Source organism: Monomorium pharaonis, chromosome 3 (assembly GCF_013373865.1).
Source record: "Monomorium pharaonis isolate MP-MQ-018 chromosome 3, ASM1337386v2, whole genome shotgun sequence".
NCBI lineage: Eukaryota > Metazoa > Arthropoda > Insecta > Hymenoptera > Formicidae > Monomorium > Monomorium pharaonis.
This window is the reverse complement of record NC_050469.1, coordinates 9,351,811-9,378,853: the sequence shown is the minus strand read 5'-3', so window position 1 is coordinate 9,378,853 and position 27,043 is coordinate 9,351,811. Positions and strand designations below refer to the sequence as shown.

The window sequence follows — 27,043 nt, the reverse complement described above, 5'->3', positions numbered from 1 at the left end:
CCGACTGTGGTTACTGACACGCTGCTTCGGTCTGACGGCGCATTGACAGAGATATAATTAATGTGACATATATCCGTCGGTTGAATAGAGAGCTGTGCGCGCCGGAGATTGGTTCATGTACATGACATCTAATACTATCGTCGATCCTTCCTTTCACGCATTTTTCGACAAATTTTCAGTCGACTAGTTACTTAACGAAAATGCCATTGACATGCATCGCACGTGCACAAGATTAGTTTCATAATAAAAAATTTCATACCTCGAAATAAGCTCGTATCTCGCATCTCTTGCGTAATGAAACTACTTAAGGTACTTTACGTTATTGCGTATATACAACTTCTTATCGGACACCACATGGCGATTGTAGTTTTTCTCTCAGACACAGCAAAGTTCTTAACTTAGAGCTAAATCTTAAAAGAAAAAAAAAAACTATAATTAACCGGTATCCACGAGTAATCGACTCTACATATAAGCAATGTTACGAGCTTCTTCTTTCATAGAACGAAAAAGAAGAAAAACGCTGTTGATTGTGACAGTCAAATTATTCGGTGCCTTTTTTCTCCCCCGGAACATTTCATCGCCGCGACCTACAATCGCAATATTTTTTCCCGACAAACGGCGCATTCCCGGTAAAAGGTTAATCAACGCGTTCCAGCGACACGTTATCGGAACGCGACGCTGCCGCCGTGCAGCTGCAGGTGCTCATTCATAAAGCGCCTCTTTGTACGCGACGACAGCAGAAGCTCGTTTCTGCCGGACGACCATTGTGGAGAGGCCGATCCTTATCTACGGGACGTATCCGTGTCGAGGCTGTCCATAGGTTCAGCCGCGGTATCTTAATAAGAAATCGAACCGGGCGCGAAATCACAGGAACGGCGCGTCGATAACGCATCGATTTTTATCGCGACGCAGCTCACGGTCGCAAACGCGATACACAACGCAACGTCACGCCGTCGTAAATAAAGGCGTAACTGCCGACGTAAGTGATACGTACGTGTTACGCCGGCAAAAATACAAGTAAGGTGCAACGTAGTCGCGGGCGATCGTAAACGTCGGCCTGCCGGCTTTTATTATCGAATCCACCGGCCGCATGAAACTTCGCTGAACTGAAATTCCGGGCTTAACAGCCAGATAAAGTCGATATCGTCGAGGCGTGTGCTTCACTGTCAATTTGTGATGTATCGCGTTCTTGTATCGCAAGAAAGAAGTTTCCACGTGGAATTGGATTAAGTAATTTATTTGCACCCGGCTTTCCCATCTCCCGTCCTATTCTCATTCTAAGTGCACATGTCTAACAGCGACGGCAATCGTTTCTAGCACTTGCAAACCGTGCAATTTCGTTCTTAAAAGTATAAGAGAAAGACAAATTAATGCGAACCTCCTGAAATACGCTGCTGCGCGGACGAAATGCGGATACAAGCATCCCGAAATACTCGGTGCAACTGAGATTCGTTTTCTCCATTCTAGCCACGATCGTTTTTACTTCCCCAATTAAAAACAGCGCTGCACACCTGCGTGGACGAGGTCGTCAACCGTAGGTTTCATTAACGTGCCCGTGCTAGTGCAGCAAGGTCCTCGCGCCTGTTCGCCGCCGGGCAATAAACTAGCCGGCACGGTTATACGAGGTGCCTTAGCGTCGCTACCTACCACCGTCGTCTTGGTCATCGTCGCCGTCGTCGTCGTCGCCGTCGACGCGATATATCCCAGTGAGCGGATATATTGTGCGCAAGCCCGAGAGATTCTGTACGATGGATGACCGCGCCGATATGTGCGCTGACCCAACGTCGACCGGCAATAAAGAGCGCGAAATCGTGTCCCACCCGTATTATTAATGCAGCAAACTATCGCGCCCGTGTCCCACGTTCCATGTTCTGTCCCTTTCTCTCTCTCTCTCTCTCTTTCTCTCCTCTCTCTCCCTTCGAACCTCTCTTCCGGGTTGCGCGATTTATTGACTCTTTAAATCGGACCGCGAGGGCCCGACCATGTTTAACCCTTTCCTTCCCAGACGGCTAGTAGAAGGGTAATTGCTGTATGGCGAGAATAAAGGAAATATGGAAATTTGTACATAGAGATCTAAAACTATCTGCATATCTAAGCTTTGTCATAACATTATACAATCAGAAAATTCCAGAAATCTCATCATTCGACTTAAATAATGGATTTTTGAATGTCAATATTTATTTAACAACAGAAACGCTAACAATTCTCAAATTTAGAACAAAAGATTTTTCATAAATTAAACTGCTAATAATTATAGAGTTATGTAAATGACAAAATTTCATTTAAATTTTAGAAAAGAATTTTATTTCATTTTCACTTTAGATTCTTTTTTCAAAGCTTTAAAATATAAAATTTTATAAAAAATATTGAAATTTCGTATCTGTAGCCTCACAGAAGTATTTCAACAAATTGCTCGGCATTCGGAAATCGTGAAAAGCAAAGAGATGTCGGTTCTCGTTGAACTGCCGTAGCCGTTCCTACAAAGTGAACACTTTGCGGAGAAGCATCTATGGCTCGCCATTGCTAACGAAAGGGTTAAACGACGGCCAACCCGAAACTCTGCGGACTCGCTCGTTACACGCTGTTCCAGTTTAACGATTCCTCGGCACGATTACGAAACAGCGGTTCAGTTAATTAATGAAACTAAAGTTTTAGCTTTTCAACGTGACATCATTGCCATTCAAAGCCTATTTTCACAATAACGATGCTTAGTATTATGATAACGTGGTATTATTAGTGCAAATTAATGCACTTACTTTTCAACTAATTCTTGTTTTTCAATGTTATTAAATGTAATTAAATCACAGTATCCATAGTTTTCTGGCATTTATCTCTCATAAATTAGAACTTAAAAAAAAGTTGTATTGAATTTATTTAAATTTTATTAATCTGATCTTAAAGAATCTGATATTTTCTATCCTTTTAAATATTCTTAATCTAAAATATTTAAAATTTGTACAACATATTAGACAAAAAATTCTAAAATTTACACCTAAAATCTCTAAATATTTTGATCCGCTGTAATATAATATCAGCTTATCATAGTATTCTTATTGATAGTGATAATAATTTATGTCACAATAGCGAACACTGGGCATACATAGTGTCATACAATAATGAACTTTAAAAAACACTTAGCATCCATCGTTAACGTCCTCATTTTCGGTCTTATTAAAATCCGATTTACACTTCGCCGCGAAGTACGAAGGTTCTTTTGTTCTCGTCGACAAAAAATGACAGAGAAAGAAAAAGCATTGCGGAGAATACGTTCTTTTGTTCACTCATTTCGCTTCTTTCTTTCGTTTTTAGGTCGGTAGTAGCGGCCCGCCTTCACACCGATGACAAAGTTGAGCGAGAAGCATCAAGAGATTTTGACAATTTATGCGAAGTTTATGGCATAACCGCGTGCAAACGCTCACACTATTGTCGTTCTCCATGCATATTCGGAAATTTTATCATTAGTGAGATATCCCAAGAAATCACGAAGATTTTCAAAGATTTTTCTACACACGTGGGTAAATCAAGACAATAACAAAAGTTGATATTAATCAATAAAAATATTTACCTATTTACCTTATCAGCCTAAAAATGCTAAGCATTGTGATTTATTTGATTAATTTGAGTCTTTTTTTGACACAAATAATTTCACTCTCAAATTTCAAATTTTATTAAAGGTTTTAAGTTAAACAATTAAGTTTGAGTTAAGCAATTATATTAATAATGTAGTAGATATAAAAACTAACTCCAAATTTTTCTGAATTCTTTGAAAGTCTAAAACAGTAAAAAAATTTTAAACTAAACAAAAAAGGACTCAAGCTATCTACAAAATAAAACGTATAATAACTCTATGCAGATTTAATTTAAAATGTTCTTAGTTAGGTAATCAGCAATTATTATTTTTATGCACTAGAATTTTTGGAACTTATAGAATTTTATTTGTCTATCATATTTAAAAAAAATATCTAAAAAGAGAAATGTTATTATTATTATTATTAAACTAAATAATATTATTTTGCTTATATAACGTTTTCCAAATACACATTTAAAAAGATTTAATTTAATAATACTTAAGTGAAACTAGACTATTGTGTGTGAATAAAATATAAATAAATAGAGTAAGTGTCTTATTCAGTCGGAATATCTCTCTAAGTCTAATTATATTTTTCTATATAAAGATCTAGTTTGCTTTAGAATCTACTTAAAATTTAAATATTTTTCATCATTTTTAATATGTATAAAAAAATAAGATTCAATTATATAAAAAAATCGTTGTAAATAATATAGCAATACAGAATAATTTAATGCGTATGTGTATGTAAATAGCAATAGGAAAATATAAAATTAAACAAAAAATAAAATTATATTTATTGAAAAGAAATGACTTTTTTAATGCAGTCAAACGGTGGATATTTTCAATAATTAAAGCAGCAATAAAAAGTAGAAACTTACAAAATTTTCATAAAACTCATCATTCTAGATCAAAAGCAAGGATGTGTCAACAGAATGTCCATAGTCAGTTAGCCCTACCTTAACTTCTAATTACAATGCGGTTGCTATGAAATCTTCCCTCGATTCAATCAGACACCCTTCGTCCGATTCAAACAGTACAATTCCGCATCGTTGGGGATGCGAAAAAAGGAAATACTAGCTAATTAAAAGTGATTTCGAGCACAGCGCGACATATTATATAATTGATCAAATGTTATTAATGTTAATATTATTGTTATTAATAATATTACATTCATATTACTATTAAAATAAAGTTAGATTAAAATAAATTTATAATTTTAATCACCCGATATAATCGGGAGTTTTTCTAAACCATCAGATTTAATATTCAATATTCGCTGTTGTAATGATCGCTTTAGGAAAACGACTCGGCTTAATCGTGGTACGCCAAAATACGGAATTGTGAAACAATGTTACTTGCACCACTCGTTAAAATAAATAACGTGTTGCTATTGCACGGAAGAACTAATTCCCAGCAAGGCAAAGTTTGCCTATATAACGCAAAACGCGAGGCGAGTGTAGCTGCTAAACGTTCACAAAGTTTGAGAACGGCAGTGACGAGATGTTACTAATTTGTTGGTTAATTAGTTGACGCGTCTGTAAACCATGACTGTCCAATTCCACGTCGTTGCAGTAGAACGCAATGCAGTGCAATGCAATAGCAATACGAATGACAGTTCTATGGAATATGAATTATAAACTGATGAATTACAAACCCTTCTATTGCTCATTTATTATTTCATTAACAAATACCGATAAGACAAATATAGATTTAAAAAATCAATATAACACAAAAAACATACTATGCAATTTAATAGTGTGAAGCAGATATCAATCCAAATTCTCATCTAAAATATTTCTTCAAGAAAAAAACATTTTAATATACAATACAGAGTCATAGAGATCCTATTGTCGTAAAATAAAATTCCAGACAAATAAAAAAAACAAGAAAATATCAAATAACAGTATTAGATGCATCCTGCATGTTACCAGTTAAAATATACCTTGACTTGCACGCTAGGCAAAACTGGGCAACCGTGATCGGATTGTGCACGCGCGAGTACGAGCGTGAGAAATATTCGTTTTGCGCGGCATTTGTGTCGGACAAAGTCATAAATTTTTGCGGCGCGGCAACGTCAGTGGCCAGAAGGAATCGCTGTTTCGGCGGAGGTTAAAATATATATTCCGGTACGCTTGCATTTTGCATTCCATAAAACTCGCGTGTCGAAAATTTGCATGGTTCGACGCGATACCGCGCGGTGCGCCGAATTTACACCGAGCGTATCTCCGCACGCGCATTTCATTCGTGCGCCGGCGAAGCGTTCATTATTAAAAATCGGTCGTTACAAGCAAATTTCATCGAAAAATGCGTTACGCGGGGCCGGCAATTCCTAAAGTAATCCACAATGAAAATTATCAGATAAAATCCAGTAACAATTCCAAAGTTTGATGTCCATTAAAATTTCGACTATTCTCGTTGCATTTGAGCTTCGTAGCAGCATTGTTGGCAATTAATACGATTAACCTGTTTCGAATTTAACAATTGTTACACGACTTTGAATTTTCACAATATCGAAAAAATAAGAAACAAAGTCGCGACATAATGAATCTACCAACCACTCGAGAAAAATGTAGAATGACCTGGATTTGAGGTACCGAAAATCGCGCGACCTTGTCAATCATTGTCAAAATTTGCAAAGTTCTATGTATGAATTTACATTTAAAACAAATTTTAAGTTTTATGTTTTAAAAGTCACGAATCTTTTTACGCGACTTGTATTTTTTAGAGATATTATAGAAATAGAAAATCGAAGATGAATTTTTTCACAAGCAATTTCATGAGCTGAAATCTATTGTTCTTCTTAAATTATTTTAATTTTCATTAATTTTAAAAATTACTTTAGACATATAAACAAAGCGTGCTGTCCAAATTTATGCACTTTTAATTTCACTTAATTTGCCAAAGTTTTGCGTATTATAATTATTCATATTTTATTCTCAATTTGCAAATAATTTATCACCTGATCTTGAAAATAACAAATCAATTTCAGATTCCATCATTTAAGTATTATTCATTTCCAAAAATTGCTAATGTACCGGTTTCATTTCCAAAATATTTAATTGAGATAAAATACTTAAAAAATATTACATCATATAGGGACATATATTACAATTATACAAATCAATACAGCATAATTGTCATTCGATTATCATACTCGCACAAATTTCACAAGGCGATTCACAGAATTATTCCATTTTTTTATAAGCTAAATGAGCTGTATTATTTTAAACAGAAAGATATGTTTCTCAAGTACTTATTACAGAGAAATTTAACCGTTGAATGAGCACATAGCATTAATACTCTTCTTGCGTGTACATCATAGAATAGGGATTCATCTTTTCTTTCTTCTCGGTAGTTACTTTATCGATATATCGAAGAACGGATTTGCGAACGTCGGCCGCGAAGTGCGATTAAGAGATTCGGTTATCTGCCTCGCTTCGGCTAACGAACGTGATATCCCACCACCCGTCTTCGCCCATCTCTCTGTGGAAGCTGCATTATAAGATTGAGTCTCTGCTGAATCCCCGTAGTAATCTAAAATCCGAGGAAAAATTAGATTCGTTAATCGGCCGGGAGAGAAAGTCGCGGCTAGGAAGAGAAGAGAGCCTTTAATTAAATCGTATCGCCTCTCTCGTCTCCCTCTACCTTCCCGAAATCTCCGGATCGCAAATTTTCACCGCGAAGGAGCCGCAGACTTTCCTCCTCCTTTCTTTGTTCACCTCCCCTCATTCGTTCTTTTTTCCACCGTCGTATCGCGCGTCCTTAACGATCCCCGGTAATTTTGCCGACTTATTTCACGTTCGTTATTAATTTGTTTTAATTACATCACGGCGCACTGGACTTTGCCACTAACTCGTCAATTATCACGAGCAAAGTTACCGCTGTGTTATTTCAATTATTTGTGTTATCAGTGTCCTACTACTATTTCACTAAAAACATACCAAAATAAAAATAATACTAAAGATAAAATTGGTACTTCTAATTATTGTAATTATTATTTTTTTGTTTTTATTATTATTGCATATTGTATCTTTTCGATTATATCTTAAATTTATTTTAAAAAAACAATATACTTCTATACAAATTAAGAAATTTAAGTATATAACACAATTGAGAGTCAATCAATTAGATACCGCAATGTTATGGAAGGTAATAAAGTTGTTATCAAAACCAATAAAAGCAAAACCATTAACCATAACTATTCATTTAGTACTCATAAAAATTCATATCAATCATAATTTCGACATTCGTTTCACTGAAGACTGTATCATTCGACGCTCAATGATAGGAAGAGAAAATCGTTATCTTAGAAAGGAACGTTTTAACGTTCGCGACACCTTGTCAACAAACAAATCGTTAAACGGACTAACCGTCTAAGGGAATAAATTTCCTTGGAAGTGCAGATCGAAATAGATTGAACCAGTGTATTCTTGTTACCTTCGTTTCTACGACAAATTCGTGTTTTCCTGAAATCACGGTGATTAAAACAATCATCATGTTGCAAATTCAAAGAATCTCGTAAATTCGTAAAATTTGTGTAACAAAATTGACATGATAAAAGAACTCATAGAAAGCTCGATTTTTGTGTAACTAGAACGTACATAAATAATCCTATTTTTATATAAAAACATTCAATTTTTCACCTTTTTCTTAATTGTTAGATAAAACCGTGCGCGAAATAGTTATTAAAAATATTAAATTCTAATTAAATGCAAATATATCCAACAATATTTAAAAAATCAATACCTATCTAAAATTTAAAAAAAAAGTACAAAAATATAAAAAGATATGACATAATAAAGCATAATAATGTAAACTGTTATTTAAGAAAAGGTTTATCTGTTGTTTTATATAATTTAACCACAAAGTTTTAAAAGAAGTAATATTAAATCAATTTGTTAAGAAAAATCGGTAAAGCTGATTTAAACAAATTATTAATGAAACTGGAGTTGATTGCTATAAATATTCAATATCCGTTTTACATATAAAACTTCAATTGTGTTTTGGCTAATAACATAAATACTTTGATTGTTAATGCTGTATGCGTCGCCATGAATAGTAACGATATTTTTTTAACATTTCGAAAACACTTTTGTTTTTTCTGGTTATTTACTGTGCGCTGCACGTCGTTACATGTGTTACGTGCGAAATAAAACAGTAATTAATACACCACAAGTGTTTCATCCGCTTCACGTAACGACGTAACTGGTGATGCGGCCGAGAGCTTTTAAAAGGACGCGGAATTAAATTTAAATTCTGCGTGAAATTGCATTTTAATTTTGAAATGCAATTTGAATTTTTAGTAGAGAACAAAAATTTCAGTCTTGAAATTAAATTCTAATTAAAATTGCAAACAATACGCTGTGAAAAAACTTTATGAAAAATAAACAGAGTCATATAAGTACTTGACGATAACAAGGAACATATTTTACTCGTTAAGGATTAAATACTTTGCCGCGATATATGCGCCGTACAAAGTTTAATATTTTGTTGAAATTTTCTATCATAAAGTCAAAATATTATAAATCTAGCTTTAATCCTATCCGTTTCGTGTAATTATGTTTGTATCTATGCTACGTAACCTGTTCTGCATAATCTTGCAATTAATTTCGACCGATCGCCCGTTTCTGAGGGCATTAGATCACGACGTATGGACAGTGCGATCAACAGGATGCCAAGATGTACGTCCGGGATATTACAGATCAGAATACAGAATATCACAAGCAAATGCATGTCTGTGAGTATGAATATTTGGTACGTTAATTTTAAGAAGTATCGAATATAATAATAATGTAAATATGTATATTATTTTTAACATATAAATGTATAGAAATTAGTCAAATAAAATTATTCATTTTATTTAAAAAATGTAAAAAAAACAAATGTGATATTTGAGTGTTATTTCTTAGCGTGACATCTCTCCTTTTCTTTTATTTAATATTTCTGAAAAAAAAAACTTAAATCATTAAAAACATCTAATAAAAGATGTTCGTATCTTTTTTTATTCCATGTAAAAAGAAGGGAATTTTATTTTAAGAAAAGTTTGAATTATCCAATCGCAGGCTCAAGTACTTTTATTTTAATATGCACTATTCGCTTTCTCATAAAGTAAAATTTTAATTGCAATTCGGAAATTGAAAATTAAAGTAACCAATTGTCCACCAATGATAGAATTTCGATAAGTCAGAAAATTATTTCAGAAAACCTCGTTAAATTATCTCATTTTAAATCTCCTTTAATCAAATTCGTTCCTAAATATTAGGAATATTAAGAATTGACGTAGCAATCGAAAAGTCATAGCGTATGAGATCTCCTTTCAACAGGATGAAAAAAAAAAGACATTACTCTTTGTCTTGCGAGTTGAGCCGCAATAGCTGAGAGTTAAAGCCCGGAGTGTACTAAATCAGTAATAAACCTAACTTAAGCTTCCCGAGCATCGCGGCCGGCATCGACATCGAGTCCCCAAGCGGCCGACGAGCGGACACCGAGCGCATGGCGGGCGCCATTAATCGCCCGATTTTACGAGAACGATGGCAACGGAGGGAGAGAGAAGCGGCGTACAAAAGGCGAATTAATTCGGGAAAATTTATCGCTTCGCATCGAGAGCACACACACACACACACACACACACACACACAGTGAGTTTACGCTATGCTACCGGCAGGTAGCGATGGCGACGATACGCGCGAAATATTGGACACCTTGGACTTGCACACGCGTCCGTTTCTCGCAAGTCACTCGTTGCCCGAGGTGATCAACCACCCTCGCGCAGGATATCGATTCGAATCTCGGCCGGGCACCGATCTGTCGCGAACGTGAAGGAACTAATAAAATATCCATCAAGCTATCCAATAGTAAAGCGCACATAGAGATTTGTTCGTACCGCGCGTATTTCTTGTACTTTCCTATTTACACCTCTCGTCCTTTACCTTTGTTCTCTTTCACCGTCTATATTTGCTTCATTAAAGTACGAAAGGTGAAACACGCTACATGGACTACACGAATTTAACACCTCTCTTATTCTATCGTAGATCGCACGCGTTCTGTATTTACGCGTAGTTCGATACAATTATCGCGACTTCTTTCACATCCTTCTTTGCGTTGATACTTTTATATGTTCGTTTCATATTTAATAAATATTGATGCTGAAAGATGTGAAAAAAAAGCGCATAAGAATAAAACAGTCTCGTATTTAAAGAACGAAAAAAACATATTAAAATTGTATGTCAACTACCGTCACTTAGGTTACAAAAATATTTTACTACCTTTCTACATCTCAAGTATCTGATATTTAATCTGTAACACTTGACTTGTCTCGCAGAAACGTTGATAATAATCAACGCAATGCAATTAACTGTCGGTACTTTGCATACGAAGCGTGTGCGTTATTTCGTTACACAACGCCGAGATAGATGTTGGTTCCAGAATTACTGTCGGAGAGGGAAATGAGCGCGGATTTGACACGGTGGGACTTACATGGCGGCCGACCACGCATCCCAGCCGAACAAAGATGATTTATGATAATTACGCGCAAGTGTTGCCCGTGTGTTTGAAGAGTTGTCCACAACCATTCGCAATCAGTCGGTCATAAGCGCGAACTCGGTCCCACCGCTTAATGATTCGAGGAATCACGCAGAGTGAATCCTCAACATCTACCATTTTGCTGCACGTGCATACGCGATGGTGGCTACTATCAACGGGCACGATTATTGGAGCAATCAAGTTCACTCGATTTTCTGTTATGCTGCGAACCCGATCAATATTCATTTTATAAAGCAGAATACATTAGATTTTAATGAAGACAAGGTAGAAAGTATAATTAATTTAATTTCCGTCCATTTTAATCTATACAACTTTACCAGACACTTGACACACACAAACACACACACACACACACACACACACACACAAACACACACCCACACACACAAAAACACACACACACAAACATATAATCTATTCATTTTTAATTAATATTTATTAGAAAGATTATAAATATGCCAAGAATAAATTAAACAGTTATTTTTTGTTCTTATTCAGTATTTTTAATGTAATAGCTTTATCAAAAATAATCTATATTTAAGTTATTTTCTTTTATGTATTTTATTTCGCATATTGGATTTAATATTTTTCGTCACCGTGATCATAAAACAATAAAAATATTTTGCGAACTACATCGTTTTAATTGCGAAAAAATGACGTGAAAAAATTTATACATATTATTGGAATTAAATTACCGTAGGTACATAGTAAATGTTCAAACGTATACACGCCAGTTAGTAATATATAGCAGTGTAACGTTAAACAAATAACAAAAATGCCAAGAGAGCGTTACCATCTCGACATTCATGGCGTGTCAAATATAACGACCGATGCAGCCAAGAGTTGAATCGAACGATTGTTTCCCGGCGCAATTAATGTCGAGTCGTTAACGATTCCCAGAAGTTCCTCGCGAATTCTCTGGCTGGCCCATCTACCGTTCGACCGTTACAAAACAAGCAGTGGAATCGACTGATTTACGCCCGACGTTCTCCTCGTTGTCGAGCGAGCCTCACGAGACAACTGTTGTCATTAATTGACAGTTTTACAGTCACAGTCGATATGCAAACGATAATACATAGTTTGTAGTGACATGTGGCAATAATTGGAATCTCTATGACAGCTCAAAAACAATGACTTCTTAAAAAAAAAATCAATACTCTCAGATTTGACAGATAGACGAATGCACGTATGACGCGAACAGCGCGACGGTAAGAACATAAATGTATGTAAGTTTATTAGCACAGGACAGAATATACCTAAAGCGATATAATTTTGATTACTCATTTAATAGTTAAAAATGTACAAATATTTAAAAGAAGGTGTAGAAAGAATAAACACACATCAAGAAGAAATTTCAAGAAAATAATTTTCCCCTTATTTATAACGTACATTTTCTCAGATCTTTTATATTTTTACTTATTCAATAATTAACATATTAAATAAGTAAATATTAAATATAAAAATATTTAAAAAATGCAAAAAAAGTAAATATATTCTTTAAAAAATAAAAAAAAATTCTTTTAATTATTCCTTTAGCTTATTGAAATGAGATAAAGAAAATGTTACACATTTTATATATATAAATATTTGCGCTTGCGTATGTGTGTTGCATATGTATATTCTTATAAATGTTACCTAATAACTTTTAACAATATTAAATTTTTATACAAATCTCTTGGCCTTCCTCATTCTATTTTGAATTTTCATATCTCATCATCGAAACTACAAAGACTTTAAACTCCATTGGAGTTTAACTTATTATGAATACATTTTTACAAATTGTTTCTTTAAATTAATTATCATAAGCATAGCAAGATTCGACAAATGAGAGAAAGAATGTTACGAGGGTCTAAGAGCATACGAGACGGAAACTAGTGGAGAGCTGCTTTCTTAACAAGCATAGAGGCCACGTCCTCGGCCTCGCGGGAGCAGAAAGACCAGTTTTTGTGACAATCGCTCACGGGGGCTTCCAGTGCAAGAAGCAGGCCGTACGACCATCAACGACAGATTACTTACAGACTGTCCTAAATAAACCCGAGAGTCGTCGACGTGAAGTGGGATCTTGTCTGTGTTGGACAAAACGAAAAAAAGAATTCGCTATGAGAGTGCACAGCCAGATATGTATGTTCAGAAAGTTTTTCCTAACTGCTATATCGTAAATCGGTACAATTGATTTTGTTCTTCCCTACCTATACGTATAAAAACAAAAAGAAAACAAGAGATTTCATTATAGTACATAAATTTGTTAAATTAGTGTGGACGAATCTCTCTAAATCAGAATGTATTATTTACTGAAAAATAGTGATTTCAATGCTATACTTATAATTATATATTTATCAGTGATATATACACTATCTTTCAGTGATGCATTGATTCTGGTCAGTGTACTGTCAGAATACTTCTCTTAATTGAAATCATTGAAAGACAATGAATTAATATTGATGATCACAGGCATAAATATAGCACTGCAAATCAGTGAGATTTCACTGATTCTGATTTAAAGTGTGTATAATGGAAAATATACATATATATTTCTAACTTAGAAAAAATCAATCTTCCTTATGTTAATTTGCGGACAACCGCGATAGTCTTACTGGAATATCTTATTTTTATATGTGTATTTTCTTATATAACTTCTTGCAAAAATATTAAAAAATAAAAGATTAAAATATGTCACGGCAGCGACAGCGTGTAACGACTGGTAATGTAAAAAACCGCATGTCAAACGGTTTCCACGAGTATCGAACGATAAAGACTAGCTGTTATCGAATTATCAATGTGCTTCGCACACATGCCCAGATAGATTTCCGCATGTTATGATTTAACGAAACGATTTTATCTCGGCGACAATAAATTCAATTTATGATCGGCATCCAAAAGGTTTTGAATTCCAGAACGACAGTTATGATGCCTTTGCTGCCGAAAGCGATAAAGAAACGGTAAAATTTCAGGGTCGAGCAAATCCCAGTTTATTGGCGATCTGATTGAAGGTTTCAATGTACTTTTCATACATCCTGTCCCAAATTCTTTCGCTAATCTTGGTAGACAATTTAAGATTTTAAAAAGAAAGAGAAAAAGTTCTTAGTAAAACTATCTAATTCAAAATGTTCTAATTCAAAATGCTGTATTATTTAAGTATACCCTTGTTTGAAAATTAATTATAATTTACATAGTCTCAAACAACCGATTTACTTAGTGAGGGATTGTCAGAGATCTAACGGGTATTAATCGTAGGAAGAAAATTATGTAAAATGATCTACGATGGTCCATGATGCTCTGCAAAGATTTACTTCAAGCTGACCCTCAGGTATATACCTACAACGGCTTATCTCGACGCTGAAACGGCGTCATAGGGAGACTCGCCACCGTCCAGAGATCGTACGTGACGATACCTTGGCGAGTACATGGCGATACCAGTTACACAATAAGGCCCGAACACCAATTACCGTCGAGAAAGAGCTCTATGCACCGTGAGAGGTCCGCTGAATCTCTCTCGTCTCGCTTGCAACCCTGCTCAATGTTGTTCATGAGCGCCGTAAGGACTTTGCAATCAAGTTACAATGGGTTGCATACATCCTCTAGGGTTATCAAAACAAAAATTTGTTTATGAATGTCGATTCATTTATTGGAATTTTATAAAATGACATATATTTTATTTTACACAAAATAAAGTAAAATTTCATAAAATATTTCAATAAAATATTTCATATATATATTTTTTTAATAATATATCCTGAGAAGAGAAAGAGAGAGAGAGAGAGAGAGAGAGAGAGAGAGAGAGAGAAACAGAGAAAGAGAGTGAGAGAGAAATTTAAACAAGGCTTTAATAAAATTTCTTCGACATCTCTGTATTTCGTACAAAAAAATTCTGGCGACGCCAATGCGTTGTTTTCCCATGTTAATCCTTTTCATTGTATGGGTAGAGTAAATAACTCTACAAAAGCAAAGAACGACCACGTAGGCGCACAACTCTCGATATCTTGAATCTCAAAGAGAAGCTAGATGTTGCGAACAAAATCCGCATTGCGAAAAGTCTCTTATTTTTCGTAACAAATGTATCCCCATAAATTGTCTTATTTTAATGTTCACGTTTTAGTTATACAGAGCTATTTTGAACTTTTAATCCCCAAAACGTCGGGATGTCCTGTGGATGTCAAAGACAGAACATGAATATTAAAAATTCAAGAATTATCTCTAAATCTTTCTGATTCACGTGTCTCAATTTTTGAATCTTTAATTTATCGAATCTTAAAATCTCATTATTAATAAAAAATATTTACATGCTAATGAGAAATAAATAAGAAAAAAAATTTACATTTTTATCTTAACAAAAAAAATAAAGAGGATCATTTATCAACATATAAGAAAGTGAGTATTTATAAAAGAAACTTCTCTCTCTCTCTCTCTCTCTCTCTCTCTCTCTCTCTCTCTCTCTCTCTCTCTCTCTCTCTCTCTCTCTCTCTCTCCCTCTCTCTCTCTCTCTCTCTGTTTAATAATTTCTAGTATCTAAAGTTTAAATTGCTCGCACTTGATAAAATCATTTTAATAAGCTATGTTACGAAATCAAAATTGAATACGCTCTTCATTCTTTGTTTATACATTAAATGTTATAAGCAGTAATAAAGGCAAATATCGTCATATCAAATAAACGTTACTCATAACACAAAACTCACGCGAGATAACATTATTAAATTCCATTTTAGTTTAACAAAATATACGAGTATACGCCGCTCTTAACCCGGCGACAAGCCATTGCCAGGAAATATGAAAAAAAAACCGCGATTACTATCAAGAGTATCGAGTTCATCCGGAATACGATCAATGACGAATCGAATACAACGTGAATGAATAAAAAAAAGGATTAATCGAGCTGTAGAGGCAAAAAATTACAAACGAGTTCGGATTAAAGCCATCCCGGATGGGTTTTCGCGCGGGTATCGAACCGCGAATGTCGAGAAATCATTCCAACGGCCAGTGCAAACAGCGCAAATTCAAACGCACAAAACCGAGGGTGAGCTACGGCGAACAATAGCGTCAGCCTTGGTCCGATAATTAAATTGACGCGGGCTTTTGCACACGCGGCAAGTGACAAAATCGCTCGTTAATTCACACATGCCGGCACAATCGTCCGAATCACTCGCAATTCTAAGCGCGATCGAAAGTATGCCAATTACATTACGATTTCGTCAATCGGTTCTGCTGGAAGATCCAATATCTGCTTTCCTTATTGACATTTCGATCGTTATTACCCCCCGCTGCATTGTCCGCGAGATTATTAACGCATTACAATACGGCGCTGTAATGACAACTAAATTTCATGTTCCACAGAGATCCAAGATACGAAAATCGTGAATTCATCGAACGAAGTCACTATTGAACGAAAGTTCAAGGATAAAAAAGGCGGATTTACCACGACTTACAAAGCGTTACGAAAATCTACGAAAGCCGTGACCTCAACGCAAATTGACACGAATTACACCGCACAAAGTAAAATCTGGCCAACAATACTCGCGTTCACGCGTTAATAGAATCGTAATCTTTCGCTCCCGCAGCGAGAGCGACAGACTTGTGTTTAATTCACCGCCGCACTACACGTACATGCACACCCGGAAGACTCGAATTAATCTCAATTTCAAGCATCGCCTGAGGGAGACGAGTCGCGCGGACGGAATGGAGAGAACGCGATGTCGTTCTCCGCGCAGCAGAATCGCGATATTCGCCGGCTCGTCTCTCGTTTTCCCGCGCAAACATTACGATCGTGCCAATCTGGAAATCATCCGTGATCCTACGCCAAGATACGCCGGGCCGATTTAACGCCCAGAATAATGGAAACATTTCCTCGTGCGCAACGAACGCGGGAGTGACGTGTTACATTTGCCGCGGATGATTAAAGACAGGAATGAAGCTAGAAAATTGCACATCTCGGCGATAATAACAGCTACGTCATAATGGCTATGTAATAATAATGGTGATGGTATCGGTTTTCTGACAAAGCCCCGATTTCTCAGCTAATGTTAGATGCTAATGCTAGATGAAGCTAAATGAATTAATTTTCTCGATCGCTATTATGATATTAAATAATACAAAACGAGAAAAATGCTGATGAATTGATTGCAAGATTACCCTACTTAGAATGTGAATGTATAATGCGAGAGTCGATCATTCCTTTTCAATTTCCAGTGTTTGTACAACTTAAAAATAAAAAATACAATTTTCTGTGAAACATTTAATATATCCACTTCAGAAACCAATATCAAGCTAACTGCAATCGAGAACACCAGAGAACAAAATCGACAGAAAATTAATCTTGGACAGTAAGCCAAAGTACTTTAATATTGAATATATGGCACATACTCATCACAAATCGTAATAACTGATTTATGGCGTATAGATAAGAAGTGCGTAAAAGAAGTGTATTCTATGCAATAAATATAACTAAAAAAAAATTTGTAAGTAACTGAAAATTCAATACTTCAGTAATTAAAACTTTTTATTAAATATGAAAATAGAAATTAACATTTCCGTTTTTCAGTTAATTCTGAAAGAAAGAATGCACTCTAATTAAATTTTAATTTAGAAAATTTTGTTAGTCACTTGAGCAGTTATGAAATAAGACCGTATTTAATTAATAAGATATTCCAAGATTTACCTTCACATTTTAGAAAGAGATGATTGTATATTCGATTCACGCGACGCGAGACAAATCGAATCGGTCTATCCGCAGATTAAAACCGCGGAATAGTTCTGTGCACGCACGGTACCGCGATATTCTGCATTTCGCTACGTGTCAACCGCGTCACCAGTCAAACGGTTGGTGGACGTCGCATTTGTGGCATTTTAATTGCTAATTTAATTAAATGCACCGCTAAACCCCAACATCGCTGCGAAGGGCAATTAAGACGCTATCAGCAAGGTGTTATTAATTAATATATCGTGACCGCACCTCGATATTCAATAATCAGGTTCGTGCATTCTTCGAGAACGGGAAGTACGATTACAAATGCGTAAGCGAAAAGAAAATCTTATGATGTAAAATTTATAAATTTCATCTTTTTATATTTATAAGGTTTTTATTGTTCGTTTCCTTATTAATAAATAATTGGTTCTCTCAATCCTTCTTTAGCTGTTTATTTCTTCAATTTATCTAAATTGCTCTTTTTAAATCTTACAATGTAAAAATCTGTGAAGAATTCTTTAAAGATTTTTGAATTTCAGATTCGCAAATCTCTTTATTTGAATTCCTGATCTATAGACTTTTATTCTTTAACCTTCTCATTTCTATAAATCCTTTTCATTGTCGAATCTTGGGTTTTCTAGATTGGATTCCTGACTATTATATGCGCCTTAAACAACATATTCTAATTTATACAAATCAGTAATTTAAATAGGCATCGTTTTTCATTAAACTCATCATCGCTCAATTCCAGAGATTTTCCGATGCCGGTGACTTTTATAAGAAGAGGATTCGAAGGACTCAACAAAATAACCCCCTTAACTCGCTCACCTACAACGATCGCGCACGAAAAAGAAGAAGAAGAAGAGGAACAGGCGGATAGGAAGTGCTCAAGGTTAATCGCATCGTGGCGACGGAAAGCCATCGCCGTGGTGGAAAGTCAAGGAGGGATGGACGCTTAGAAGGGCCGAGGCCATTTATTCGATTCACGGTAGAGCGAATACCGACTCGCGTCTAGACGCACAAACGGCCCCTGTCTCATCTTTCTTACTCTCCCTCATTCTCTCTCTATTTATCTTCTCCGCTTCTACGCCAGGATCGCTTCGTCCTCCGATCGCGGATGCGCCGCGAGGCCGCCGTTTGCCGCTGGACTGAACGTACAGGATGTACCCGGACGCAGAAGCGTGTTCCAGATCATCGGGCCTGCGCGCGCTTCCGCCTCGTCAAGGCTCAATCGGCATTGGGTCTGGTCGGGAATTATTGTCCGACCTTCTCGAGGTTCGCTATTGTCATGCTCGACCTGAGTCCCTACCCGAAATCATCCGGCTACGATTCCCTTTCGTACTGTGCAGCAGAACCTTCACGAATTCGCATAGAGCTTAGATCTTTTTTTTTTTTTTTTCGTAGGCAATCTCCTTTTTCTCGAAGGATAATTAATATATTGAAAAGAGATTGAAAGGAAATTGTAGGAAACATAATGAATAAACACCTGAGAAAAAGTACGTCATTAAATTCGCAGAAATAAATATGTAGTCGATCAATTGCAATTTTAGCTATATCACCTCACGTATTCATTGAAATAAACAATATAAATATAAATGTTACTACAAAAATCTCATAATTTTACAGTTCTATATAAATTATTTCTAAAGAATATTATTCATTAATACATCATGTCGTTTTTTCTTCATTAATTAATAATTTACGTAAGCAACTCTTTTTGCACCCATACGTATACATTACATTTTCCTTTGTTTTCGCAAAACGATGGACGACGAGCATTATGTTTGCAAAATTGACCCGCAGCGCCGCGCACACAAAAGCCGACCGCGACGTAAACGTCACGATGTCTAATTTACAGCTATTTTTGTTCAGCCGTCAACAACCAAGCGACCAAGCAACCAACCCGCTGAGAAGAAGAGCCGATGCGGTGGTACCCCACTTTCAAGAGGATCGTAAATAAGACGGACCGCGATTCGTAACCGCCGCGCGCGGTTTCCATGCGCCGATATACGGCCAAGATAGGCACGAAGCGAATTCTGCCTCTCTACTCGAGAAAACCTTCCCACAGGCTGTCGAACGAAGAGTCTTCCTTCTGAACTCACAATTATATAAAAAAAAATTCATAATTTAAAGATAAATACATACAATAAATAAATAATAGAATTAATGGTTATTATTTTTTAATTAATTTATATGTAACGTTATTGAATAGGTACTATCTATCATTTTTTTTATAATTTTAATTAACTGCGTCAAGTTTGCCATCAAAATATGTTATCTTATTTATCTTATTGATAATTATCTAAGGTTGTTTTATTTTTAATTTATATTTTCCGAAAGAAATAATTTTATTGGGAGAGAGAGATGGAAAAGAAAAGTGACGCAATCTCTCAACACAGTTTTACAATAACTATGCAAAACGTTAATCGATGATAATCCTATGTAAAATAAGGGATACGTAAGGGTTAAGACGGATGGACATGTCTCGTGCTCCTGTCGCGTTCCCGAAGCAGCTCTGATAGGTAACGCTGCCGCTAAAGGATCCGCTATTAATGGCACGGGCTCGAGGCACGAGCCGACATCGAGCGGATTTCTCTAACAGGAACGAAGCACGAAGAGGGGACACAGGCAACACTAGATGGATGGACGAGGCAGAAGAAGAGAAAGAGGAGAAGGAAGAAGAGGAGGAGCAGAAGGGCAGCCATCGTCGACTGGAAAAAGCTGGCGTAGCTCTACTTTGACGAAAGGCATTTTGTTGTCGGAGTCACTCCTCCCGCCTGACGGACAGAAAAGCGAGCGAGCACGATGCAATTACCGGACACGACGCGAGTCGTCACTCGTGCTGGATCGTCACGGTGAGGCTTCGCGGCTCTCGAAAGGGATGAGCAGAAAGCCCCGATCAGCGCTCGTTGACATGCCTCTCTCAAAACTTAGGCACGATATAGAAGCACGGACGCACATATACATACACATACGCGGAAAAAAACTCGTTTACACCGGTCCTATTATCTGTTTTCTCTCCCTCTCTCTCTCTCTCTCTCTCTCTGCACTGAACTCGATCCAATTCTTATTGATCGATCTCTTTCCATAAATGACTGATAAGAAAATCTGTACAAGCTTGACTGATTATTGAATTTAAAATTTTCAAATGCTCTAAAAATCAGATGATTACAAACGTATATGATACTTCGAGAAGAATAGAAACCCAAATTGAAATTAATCGATTAAATGTGACTCTGCGTCGCACGTTATTATTTCATTTAGCCAATAGATTGTTTGTATCTCCGAAGCGCACAACAAATGATATACCAGTGATATCACTATTTAAGCTATAATCAACAGAAAACTGATATATTTATCTCAATGTATCTCATCTAAATCAGTTAAGTGGTTTTTGTAGTAGCACGAGATAACAAAAAATTTGATTTATACATTAATGACGTACATTCCAAGAATGTAATGTACGTATCTTTACCAGTCGGTCATTATACACACAATATTATTTGCATTTCGCGATTTTCGCGATATGTGCGTGAATTCTTTGAGTTTATCAAATATGGGCACGACTGCATGTCGGCATTTGAGAAAATGTGGTCGGAGTGATGATGCATCCCGCAATTTAAACTTCCACGCAGCTAAAATAGCAGGGCGCTCTTATACCTCCGTTCTTTGCTTCTCTGACCTGTTCGCGAGCCGTTTCGACCGCTGGCTCGAGTTTAATCTCTTCGTGCAATTACTGGAATAACGCGGTGGGAATAATAGATTCGACTTGGATTTCGCGGAGTGCGCGAGGCTCGCGTCGAGAAACCGGATAGTTTGGCTTTTAACGTAATATTGTGTTTCAGAAGTCTGACACGCCGAAGATATTGTACGGAGCGTACCGCGAATAATTATAACGACTGGTAACGCGTAGAGTGGAAAATGCAGAAGGTTCGAGCGATAAAATATATATAACGACGGCTTTATGTCTTGCCCGAGGTGATTGGAACACCGACACCATTGAAAGTTAAGCCGGGCTAGGTTTACTGCCTTGCAGAGAGCTCACACACTAACGTGATCATTCGTAGAAATATGTCCGTACGATAACAATCGCGAATATTCTAGCTTACATATACTGACGAATGGAGGAAGAAACAAACGCTAATGTTATTAAAAATTATATTCCGTGTAATGATCATTGCGCAAACATGAGATAAAAATGTGCGAAGAACTAATTCCATTGTACGGAATCATGAGTTATGCGCCGCCGCGATGACTGATATCGCGCTGACGTGGATTGAAACTTATGATCAGCTTTCATAACAGCGATACCGAGTTCAAAGTTTCTATTTATAAAATTAGAACTGACATACAATGAAATATAAGAATAAGATATCAAGTATCAAACGTGATGAATATAGATACCATTCTGTAAAAAACGATGTATACAAAATAGCGATTTCTTTGTGTATGTTTTTTCGATATTTTGCTTCGCGTTATTCGCGAAAATGAATAGTAAGAATCTAATTTGTAATTGTAATGTTTCATATTTCGAATATGAAAACACGATCGCCGTAAGTAAGATATGCCATGAAGCTTTGCTAATAAACGATAAGATAATAGTTACAAAGAGCACCGATCAAAAATCACATCCGATTGCTACGACAGAATAAAATAGACTACATTAGTAAGGTCCGCCAGATAGTATACATGCATCAATCTGACAATCCCGTGACTGATAACGAATAAAATGTAAATGAATGAATAATGAACCAAATACAATTTCAAATACGACTATTCTGTACAACCGTCTAGCACGTTTTACAGTGCTTAAATTGGCTCATTATAACGAAATGGCAGAGCACGTTATTTCTGATGCAAAGTGTGGTTTAATTTCAACCATCTATCCTATGGCCTACTTAGTTTGAAAGCCCTTTGCATGCGATATTAATAAAATATCTTTCCTCTTTTTTTTTTTGCCTTTTACAACTCACTCTGTTTCGACCTTCGCGACCCGATGGGGCGCACGCGCCGCGGCACATTGTACGCTCTTCCTCGAGATTTATCGACTGTCATCGTCGCGTAAGCATAATCAATCATTTACATTGTAATCGGACGGCACTGCGATCGGACACCGAGGCGCCCGGCCGATTCCCGACGTCGGCGTATAATTCACGAACCGCCAAGTCGTTTCAATCTACAGCGCCACAGCGACAATGGAAATGTGTCGTACTCCAAAGTGCTGCCATTTATCCTCTATCCGGCAAATGCTATTCGCGCGGCGGAACTCGCCGGCGCGAGACAGACGAGATTACGGAGGCGGATTGGCGCGTTACATCGCGTTGTGTACGCGTTGCATCATACGAGCGTTCCGACCGAACAGGAAGATATCCGACGAACGGTCGTCAGGGACGGTTCTAGCCCGAATAATATACGCGTCTCTTGCGCAACTACGTTTGAAACGACAAGTGAGCATAAGATGAAAGTAAAATGAATCAGAATAAAAACAGAGTATACGAGAAAGAAGAAAACCAAAAACTGATAACAAAAGTGCATGATTGCTAAGTGGAAAAAAGAAGCAGAAATGTGTATTTTATGATATTTTACGATTAAATAAACTTACACAAATCTGTATCAATATATCAATCTATTTTAAATATATTTTAAAAAAAATTATAAATTTATCTCTCTGTATATTCATCTTTTTATCATTAGAGTTTATTAAACAGATAAATTAAATATATATGAATAAAAGAAATAAATTTTACAATGAAATAGATTAATTTTATATTTATATAATAAATCTTATATATTAAACAATCTTGATTTTCGCGGGAACAACATATAAAGAAAATAAAGCTTCTAAAATAAGCAACTCAACTCGGTCGAGACCTACGATGATCCCGATGTGATAACCCACCAGCATGTCTTTCTTGACAAGCAAGTTGTAGAAACTATTGTTGATCATTTCGTTCTTGAACATTTCGTTCTTGAGATGACGAAATCTATACCCATATCGACGCTAAAATGTTATCTATGAAGCCGAATGTACTCGCATAGTTACGCGATATCAAAATGCGCTTATCACATTCGATAACGGCATTTATTCTTGTCAGTTATTATATTTTCTATTCGAATTTAAAAAGAAATTGAAAATAGATATTATTTTACTATTATAAGAAAATCATCAAAAATTAGAAGAAAAGTAATTATTTCATCTAGAAGTCTTTAATAAGAAGTTTTAATTTTTTATATCAAATTTCTAATATAAATAATCAATTCATGTTCAATTAATGTTTATTATTTTAAAAATAGGAAATTTTTGATCGACACAATTGAATTGTCTTTAAATAATTACAATATAAATAAAGCATATAATAAAATATAAAAAAAATTGCAAGGTAAATTCATTAACATTACACTACATATCTCGCATTACCCTCTAATTCTCTAATCGAATAATCTATCACGTGAAATTCTGCAGTGTCGAGAAAAAAAATACGAAAGACGGTCAGACTTCCGCGTCTTTGATTCGGTGAGAAAGCTGTACTAGTACGCTCTCCTCGTCCAGGGTTCATCACACTCTCTGGGTTACCCACGGCCAGTTTTCTCGCGTGCACTCGAACATCGTGTATTATCTGCGTCCTCGGTTGTATATACGTACATACGAGTACCTAGACAGCGAGCAAGGTCTCACGGCCGATGGATTAGGTACACCGTTTGCTCGCGCTCAGCCTCGGCTCAGCAAACATCCTCAGCATTCTTTGAACGCGAGAATCGTCTGTGTATACTGCACGGGACATGAACAGTTTAAGTATACCGGTAGAAGTGCACGATTGCAATTCTTCACAAGTGACAGATTATCTAAAAAAATTTTCGCGAATTTAATTACTCGTTGATTCATAAAAGATAATGTGAAAATATGTAGTAAATAATAAAAAATAAATAGAAAAAAAAGTACGGTAATTTTGCATGTTAGATCTGTCTAAAAAATTGCTATATGTGTGGGATTGTAAGTTATTATGAGTAAATTATAAGTAGTTAAAAACCTTGAAAAATCATTAAAAGAAACATTTAAAATATACTGTAGAAAATCTTTATCGCGTTTTAACATCACTCGTATTTTATAATTTTAGACAAAATTTTACATTTTCTATTTTCATGATTATTCCCGGCGTATAAAGAACCAAGTGTATTAATGCCTCCCACCCACCCCCGCCCCAAATACAGTTTTATATTACAATAATAGATAAAAATTTTATTTTAATAAAAATCCGAGTAAAGATTATCTACAAAGCATCTTCAGCTTAACATAAGTATTTTACATCATAAGTAAACGATAATCCTTTTTTTAATTTTAAATTATTTATTTATTCATTTATTTATGAAAAATAATATGGAAAACGTCATATTTAAATTTTAACTAAAGAACGGTCTTTCTCAGAAATCGTGCAGATGCAGCAGCAGATGCAGAATAAACATTTATTCCAAATACATTTCGAGCCAACTGGCAGCTAGACCTAAATGCGGGAAAGTGGATTGGCGCGAGCGTTTTACACGGGAAATCCCCGAAAATACTAGCTCTAACCGCGATTCCCTTGCGTAAACGCAAGAAGGAATGGTTATCGCAGATATCCCGTGCGCTCCGCGCGGAAACATTTTACACCGCGCGGACGTGCACCAGTTAAATAAATCGGCGTCGGAGTATTGCGTGCCCCGAGGTCAGGACCGGTCTCGTCTGCGAGATAGGAAATCGATAGAGGGTTAACGGCTATACTTTCGTCACTTCCGAGTACGAAGCCCTTCGCCTTCTCGTCGGTAGTTAATAAACTGACGAGCAACGAGGAAACGCGCGAGAGCCACAGTCAAAGGATGCTTTTGATCCGCTTTATTGGTCAGGCAGACTAGGAAAGCAATGAGAAAAGAGGGGGATGAGAGAAAGAGAAAAAAGGTAAATTTATTTAAACATCATTATTCATTTCTACAAATAGTTTGCTTCAAAATAAGTGTGCGTATATATCAAAAAATACTATTTTGTAAGATACACAAAATTAAAAATTAACCTGCAATATTTTTTAAAAATCAAAATCATGCTCTATACCACTAAAATAATTTATTAAATTAATATTGGAGTATCAAAATATTCATTTGTAAACTTTATTTTGCTTTACGTTTTTCAGATTTTATGACGTGCATTGCATAAAATTTACTTATCAATTCAATCAATTTAAAGTAAAAAATATGTGTAACTTTCAGGTAAGATAAAATGTGAAATGTCAGAACGCTCGAACGAAAAAAGAGATCAGTCAAATTAATATATTAAAAATTAATGTAGAAAGTCAAAATGTGCAGAAATATGCGAAAGTAATTGTGACTGTATTAAATTAAAATAAATAATTTAATAAATTAAATAGCATATGTTTCAATGTTAAATCCGTAAAAGCATAAATATTTACCATTATCTTGAGAATGAAAATCTTCAGGAGTGGAAAGAAAAAAGTTATAACGAGAAAGAGACAGAGAGAAGGAGTTAAACGTGTTACTATTCAGTCCGAGCTCGAGTTCTGATGTATTAATCTTTCATAACTTCTCGAAGAGAAGTATCTTCCAGTACACGTCCATTCATTATGAAAATCTTTTGATGAAACTATGTCCTGGTAACAGTCCGATGGTTCATATATATAACCAGAATCTGCAGCTGTTGGCTATTGCACTAGCGCATGCGATATAAATTATGATTCTCGATTTTCGATACCGAAGTTCTAACTTTACCTCCCAAAATTCTGCTTAAAAATGTTAAATTATTAGTTCAATTTTATTCTTTTTATTTCTCAAATTTAAACAGATACAGATTAAATATCAACACATTATTTCACATTAAATATTATCAATTTATTATTCTCCGTCCGTAGATACGAAATAAATTCTTAGCTCTTAAATTAAATATAACAATTAAGTTCCGTATTAATCTTTTGTTAAAAAGAAATCAAAGTTGAAATTATTAAAAAAATAAAATATTGTATTTTAAATAAAATACTCAATCTTCAAAATTATTTATATTTTAGTAATATGTGTATTTACTAAGAAAATATGTATGTTCATAAATATCAGAATCAGCAATAAATACAACAGACTTTGTAATTAAATATGGCTTAAATCCAATATACATATATATAATATGAATATATTAAGGAATATGTGATGCTGAAGTGGCAAAACTGTTCGCGCGTAATAAGGACTGCGGAAATAAAAAGGAATCGGTCTGATGGAACAGG

General features: G+C 35.6%; 1 protein-coding gene and 1 long non-coding RNA gene across 4 annotated transcripts in view; one reads left to right on the top strand and one right to left on the bottom strand.

Annotated features, from left to right (window-relative positions):
- Nucleotides 1-27,043, bottom strand: part of LOC105838293 (RNA-binding protein Musashi homolog Rbp6) — a 613,545-nt gene that overhangs the window by 510,560 nt on the left and 75,942 nt on the right. The gene's annotated exons all lie outside the window — the stretch shown is intronic.
- LOC118644975 lies at nucleotides 15,601-25,692 on the top strand. The gene is made up of 2 exons (XR_004962742.1): nucleotides 15,601-17,427; nucleotides 18,541-25,692. It is a non-coding gene; the product is annotated as an uncharacterized LOC118644975 (long non-coding RNA).